Source organism: Salvelinus alpinus, chromosome 1 (assembly GCF_045679555.1).
Source record: "Salvelinus alpinus chromosome 1, SLU_Salpinus.1, whole genome shotgun sequence".
Lineage (NCBI taxonomy): Eukaryota > Metazoa > Chordata > Actinopteri > Salmoniformes > Salmonidae > Salvelinus > Salvelinus alpinus.
This window is the reverse complement of record NC_092086.1, coordinates 3,358,083-3,366,030: the sequence shown is the minus strand read 5'-3', so window position 1 is coordinate 3,366,030 and position 7,948 is coordinate 3,358,083. Positions and strand designations below refer to the sequence as shown.

At 31.7% G+C, this 7,948-nt stretch overlaps 1 protein-coding gene across 1 annotated transcript in view; it reads left to right on the top strand.

Moving 5' to 3' along the window:
* Window positions 1-7,948, top strand: part of caskin1 (CASK interacting protein 1) — a 185,104-nt gene that overhangs the window by 959 nt on the left and 176,197 nt on the right. The window lies entirely within an intron of this gene.

Sequence of the window (7,948 nt, the reverse complement as noted above, 5' to 3'; positions counted from 1 at the left end):
ACACACCTTACCGACCTCACACACACAAACACACACTGGTACGCATGCACGACGCACACACTGGTACGCACGCACACCTTACCGATCACGCACACGCACGGAAACAGGGGGAATCACTCTACTGTGCATCATGATTTCACAGTCGGCTGGCGGGGGCGGGGGCGGAGGTTGCAGTGGGTGTAAAGCAGAGTGTTTGATCATTGATGGCCTTTTCGCGGGGAGCCCCATGTCCCAGCGCACTGCAGCAGGGAGAAGGAGAGAGGAGGAGGAGAGAGGAGGAGAGAGGGAGGAGAGAGAGAGAGAGGAGAGAGAGGGAGAGAGAGAGGAGAGAAGGAGGAGAGAGAGAGGAGAGAGGGAGGAGAGAGGGAGGAGAGAGAGGAGAGAGGGAGGAGAGAGAGAGGAGAGGAGAGAGAGAGAGAGAGAGGGAGGAGAGAGAGAGGAGAAAGAGAGGAGAGAGAGAGGAGAGAGAGGGAGAGAGAGAGGAGAGAAGGAGGAGAGAGAGAGGAGAAAGAGAGGAGAGAAGGAGGAGAGAGAGAGGAGTGAGAGTGTTTGGTCTGGATGATTTCTGATCAAGTCGTGCCTATTACAGACAGACTGACGGACACACAGTGAAGCGGCTGGCCTTCTGATTGTCAAGGTTCAGCATCATTTAGTCAGTCACACCTGTTGCACAAAGACTGGGCTGTTTTACACACACACACACACACACACACACACACACACACCTTGTGCGCTTAGACTAGAGACGTTTCTGTTCTCCATGTAACCTGACACAGGTGGAAACACAGTAAAGCTATCTGTTCTAGTCTATTGTGTTCTACTCTAACCTGTTCTATTCTACTCTAATCTGCTCTATTCTACTCTATTCTATTCTACTCTAATCTGTTCTGTTCTACTCTATTCTACTCTAATCTGCTCTATTCTACTCTATTCTATTCTACTCTAATCTGCTCTATTCTACTCTAATCTGTTCTGTTCTACTCTAACCTGTTCTATTCTACTCTAATCTGCTCTATTCTACTCTATTATATTCTACTCTAATCTGCTCTATTCTACTCTATTCTGTTCTGTTCTACTCTATTATATTATATTCTGTTCTACTCTATTCTACTCTAATCTGTTCTGTTCTACTCTATTATATTATATTCTAGTCTGTTCTATTCTACTCTATTCCGTTCTGTTCTATTCAAATCTGTTCTACTCTATTCACATCTTTTGTGTTCTGTTCTATTCTAATCTGTTCTGTTCTACTCTATTATATTATACTATATTCTGTTCTGTTCAACTCTATTCTAATCTATTATATTATATTCTAGTCTGTTTTATTCTACTCTAATCTGTTCTGTTATACTCTATTCTACTCTATTCTGTTCTGTTCTACTCTATTATATTATATTCTGTTCTACTCTATTCTATTCTACTGTAATCTGTTCTGTTATACTCTATTCTATTATATTCTAGTCTGTTCTATTCTAGTCTATTTTGTTCTGTTCTATTCAAATCTGTTCTACTCTATTCACATCTTTTGTGTTCTGTTCTATTCTAATCTTTTCTGTTCTACTCTATTATATTATATTATATTCTGTTCTGTTCAACTCTATTCTAATCTATTATATTATATTCTAGTCTGTTTTATTCTACTCTAATCTGTTCTGTTATACTCTATTCTACTCTATTCTGTTCTGTTCTACTCTATTATATTATATTCTGTTCTACTCTATTCTACTCTAATCTGTTCTGTTATACTCTATTCTATTATATTCTAGTCTGTTCTATTCTAATCTATTATATTATATTCTAGTCTGTTCTATTCTACTCTATTATATTATATTCTGTTCTATTCTGTTCTGTTCTACTCTATTATATTATATTCTGTTCTATTCTGTTCTGTTCTATTCTAATCTGTTCTATTCTGTTCTATTTTGTTCTGTTCTACTCTATTATATTATATTATGTTCTATTCTGTTCTGTTCTGTTCTATTCTATTCTGTTCTATTCTAATCTGTTCAAATCTGTTCTGTTCTAATCTAATCTGTTCTATTCTGTTCTATTTTGTTCTGTTCTACTCTATTATATTATATTCTGTTCTATTCTGTTCTGTTCTATTCTATTCTGCTCTATTCTAATCTGTTCTGTTCTAATCTGTTCTGTTCTAATCTAATCTGTTCTATTCAAATCTAATCTGTTCTGTTCATTTTGTTCTGTTCTACTCTATTATATTATATTCTGTTCTATTCTGTTCTGTTCTATTCTAATCTATTCTGTTCTGTTCTAATCTATTCTGTTCTGTTCTATTCTAATCTGTTCTTTTCTAATCTGATCTGTTCTACTCTGTTCTGTTCTAATCTAATCTGTTCTATTCAAATCTAATCTGTCCTGTTCTACTCTATTCTGTTCTACTCTATTCTGTTCAATTCAATTATTTTATGTTCTACTCTAATCTGTTCTGTTCTACTCTATTCTATTCTGTTCTGTTCTATTCTGTTCTATTTTATTCTGTTCTGTTCTGTTCTATTTTGTTCTGTTCTACTCTATTATATTATATTCTGTTCTATTCTGTTCTGTTCTATTCTATTCTGCTCTATTCTAATCTGTTCTGTTCTAATCTGTTCTGTTCTAATCTAATCTGTTCTATTCAAATCTAATCTGTTCTGTTCATTTTGTTCTGTTCTACTCTATTATATTATATTCTGTTCTATTCTGTTCTGTTCTGTTCTATTCTAATCTATTCTGTTCTGTTCTAATCTATTCTGTTCTGTTCTATTCTAATCTGTTCTTTTCTAATCTGATCTGTTCTACTCTGTTCTGTTCTAATCTAATCTGTTCTATTCAAATCTAATCTGTCCTGTTCTACTCTATTCTGTTCTACTCTATTCTGTTCAATTCAATTATTTTATGTTCTACTCTAATCTGTTCTGTTCTACTCTATTCTATTCTGTTCTGTTCTATTCTGTTCTATTTTATTCTGTTCTGTTCTTATCTAATCTCTTCTACTCTATTCTGTTCTGTTCTACTCTGTTCTGTTCTACTCTATTCTGTTCTGTTCTACTCTATTCTGTTCTGTTCTATTTTAATCTGTTCTACTCTGTTCTATTTTAGTCTGTTCTGTTGTACTCAATTATGTTATGTTCTACTCTATTCTACTCTACTCTATTCTATTATATTCCATTATATTATGTTCTACTATATTCTGTTCTATTCTACTCTATTTTACCCTATACTATTAATCTCTACTCTATTCTACTCTACTCTACTCTATTCTATTCTATTCTATTATTTTATATTATGTTCTACTCTATTCTATTGTACTGTATTATATTTTGTTCTACTCTATTTTACTGTACTCTATTCTATTATATTCCATTATATTATGTTCTACTCTATTCTGTTCTAATCTACTCTATTATACTCTATTATATTATGTTCTACTCTATTTTACTCTATTCTATTATATTCCATTATTTTATGTTCTATTATATTATGTTCTACTCTACTCTATTCTATTATACTCTAATATAATATGTTCTACTCCTTTCCACTCTACTATATTCTATTATACTCTATTATATGTTCTACTCTATTCTACTCTACTCTATTCTATTATACTCTATTATATGTTCTACTCTATTCTACTATATTCTATTATACTCTATTATATTATGTTCTACTCTATTCTACTCTATTCTATTATACTCTATTATATGTTCTACTCTATTCTACTCTATTCTATTATACTCTATTATATTATGTTCTACACTATTCTACTCTATTATACTCTATTATACTCTATTATATTCTATTATATTATGTTCTACTCCTTTCCACTCTATTCTATTATACTCTATTATATGTTCTACTCTATTCTACTCTACTCTATTCTATTATACTCTATTATATTATGTTCTACACTATTCTACTCTACTCTATTATATTATGTTCTACTTTATTCTACTCTATTATATTATACTCTATTATATTATGTTCTACTTTATTCTACTCTATTCTATTCTACTCTATTATATTATGTTCTACTTTATTCTACTCTATTCTATTATACTCTATTATATTATGTTCTACTCTATTCTATTCTACTCTATTTTGGTCTGTTCTACTGTATTTTGGTCTGTTCTAATGATATTGCGCTAACAGAGTTTTGTGGTAGTATCAATCAATCAATCAAATGTATTTATAAAGCCCTTCTTACATCAGCTAATATCTCAAAGTGCTGTACAGAAACCCAGCCTAAAACCCCAAACAGCAAGCAATGCAGATGTAGAAGCACGGTGGCTAGGAAAAACTCCCTAGAAAGGCCAGTGGTGATATAGACCAGTGATATATAGACCAGTGATATTGATAATATAGACCAGTGATATTGATGATATAGACCAGTGATATTGATGATATAGACCAGTGATATTGATTATATAGACCAGTGATATTGATGATATAGACCAGTGATATTGATGATATAGACCAGTGATATTGATGATATAGACCAGTGATATTGATGATATAGACCAGTGATATTGATGATATAGACCAGTGATATTGATGATATAGACCAGTGATATTGATGATATAGACCAGTGATATTGATGATATAGACCCGTGATATTGATAATATAGACCAGTGATATTGATGATATAGACCAGTGATATTGATAATATAGACCAGTGATATTGATGATATAGACCCGTGATATTGATAATATAGACCAGTGATATTGATGATATAGACCAGTGATATTGATGATATAGACCAGTGATATTGATGATATAGACCAGTGATATTGATGATATAGACCAGTGATATTGATGATATAGACCAGTGATATTGATGATATAGACCAGTGATATTGATGATATAGACCAGTGATATTGATTATATAGACCAGTGATATTGATGATATAGACCAGTGATATTGATAATATAGACCCGTGATATTGATTATATAGACCAGTGATATTGATGATATAGACCAGTGATATTGATGATATAGACCAGTGATATTGATGATATAGACCAGTGATATTGATTATATAGACCAGTGATATTGATTATATAGACCAGTGATATTGATGATATAGACCAGTGATATTGATAATATAGACCAGTGATATTGATTATATAGACCAGTGATATTGATGATATAGACCAGTGATATTGATGATATAGACCAGTGATATTGATGATATAGCCCAGTGATATATAGACCAGTGATATTGATGATATAGACCAGTGATATTGATGATATAGACCAGTGATATTGATTATATAGATCAGTGATATTGATGATATAGACCAGTGATATTGATGATATAGACCAGTGATATTGATGATATAGACCAGTGATATTGATTATATAGACCAGTGATATTGATGATATAGACCAGTGATATTGATTATATAGACCAGTGATATTGATGATATAGACCAGTGATATTGATGATATAGACCAGTGATATTGATATATAGACCAGTGATATTGATGATATAGACCAGTGATATTGATGATATAGACCAGTGATATATAGACCAGTGATATTGATGATATAGACCAGTGATATTGATGATATAGACCAGTGATATTGATGATATAGACCAGTGATATTGATGATATAGACCAGTGATATTGATAATATAGACCAGTGATATTGATGATATAGACCAGTGATATTGATGATATAGCCCAGTGATATATAGACCAGTGATATTGATGATATAGACCAGTGATATTGATGATATAGACCAGTGATATTGATAATATAGATCAGTGATATTGATGATATAGACCAGTGATATTGATGATATAGACCAGTGATATATAGACCAGTGATATTGATTATATAGACCAGTGATATTGATGATATAGACCAGTGATATATAAACCAGTGATATTGATTATATAGACCAGTGATATTGATGATATAGACCAGTGACATTGATTATATAGACCAGTGATATTGATGATATAGACCAGTGATATTGATGATATAGACCAGTGATATTGATGATATAGACCAGTGATATTGATGATATAGACCAGTGATATTGATGATATAGACCAGTGATATTGATTATATAGACCAGTGATATATAGACCAGTGATATTGATAATATAGATCAGTGATATTGATGATATAGACCAGTGATATTGATGATATAGACCAGTGATATTGATGATATAGAACAGTGATATTGATGATATAGACCAGTGATATTGATGATATAGACCAGTGATATTGATGATATAGACCAGTGATATTGATGATATAGACCAGTGATATTGATGATATAGACCAGTGATATTGATAATATAGACCAGTGATATTGATGATATAGACCAGTGATATTGATAATATAGACCAGTGATATATAGACCAGTGATATTGATAATATAGACCAGTGATATATAGACCAGTGATATTGATGATATAGACCAGTGATATTGATGATATAGATCAGTAATATTGATTATATAGACCAGAGATATATAGACCAGTGATATTGATAATATAGACCAGTGATATTGATGATATAGACCAGTGATATTGATGATATAGACCAGTGATATTGATGATATAGCCCAGTGATATTGATAATATAGACCAGTGATATTGATAATATAGACCAGTGATATATAGACCAGTGATATTGATGATATAGACCAGTGATATTGATGATATAGACCAGTGATATTGATGATATAGACTAGTGATATTGATAATATAGACCAGTGATATTGATGATATAGACCAGTGATATTGATGATATAGACCAGTGATATTGATTATATAGACCAGTGATATTGATGATATAGACCAGTGATATTGATGATATAGACCAGTGATATTGATAATATAGACCAGTGATATTGATGATATAGACCAGTGATATTGATGATATAGACCAGTGATATTGATAATATAGACCAGTGATATTGATGATATAGACCAGTGATATTGATAATATAGACCAGTGATATATAGACCAGTGATATTGATGATATAGACCAGTGATATTGATGATATAGACCAGTAAAATTGATGATATAGACCAGTGATATTGATTATATAGACCAGTGATATTGATGATATAGACCAGTGATATTGATGATATAGACCAGTGATATTGATGATATAGACCAGTGATATTGATGATATAGACCAGTGATATTGATGATATAGACCAGTGATATTGATGATATAGACCAGTGATATATAGACCAGTGATATTGATGATATAGACCAGTGATATTGATAATATAGACCAGTGATATTGATGATATAGACCAGTGATATTGATGATATAGACCAGTGATATTGATGATATAGACCAGTGATATTGATGATATAGACCAGTGATATTGATTATATAGACCAGTGATATATAGACCAGTGATATTGATAATATAGACCAGTGATATTGATGATATAGACCAGTGATATTGATGATATAGACCAGTGATATTGATGATATAGACCAGTGATATTGATTATATAGACCAGTGATATATAGACCAGTGATATTGATAATATAGACCAGTGATATTGATGATATAGACCAGTGATATTGATGATATAGACCAGTGATATTGATGATATAGAACAGTGATATTGATGATATAGACCAGTGATATTGATGATATAGACCAGTGATATTGATGATATAGACCAGTGATATTGATGATATAGACCAGTGATATTGATAATATAGACCAGTGATATTGATGATATAGACCAGTGATATTGATGATATAGACCAGTGATATTGATGATATAGACCAGTGATATTGATGATATAGACCAGTGATATTGATGATATAGACCAGTGATATTGATGATATAGACCAGTGATATTGATGATATAGACCAGTGATATTGATTATATAGACCAGTGATATTGATGATATAGACCAGTGATATTGATGATATAGACCAGTGATAT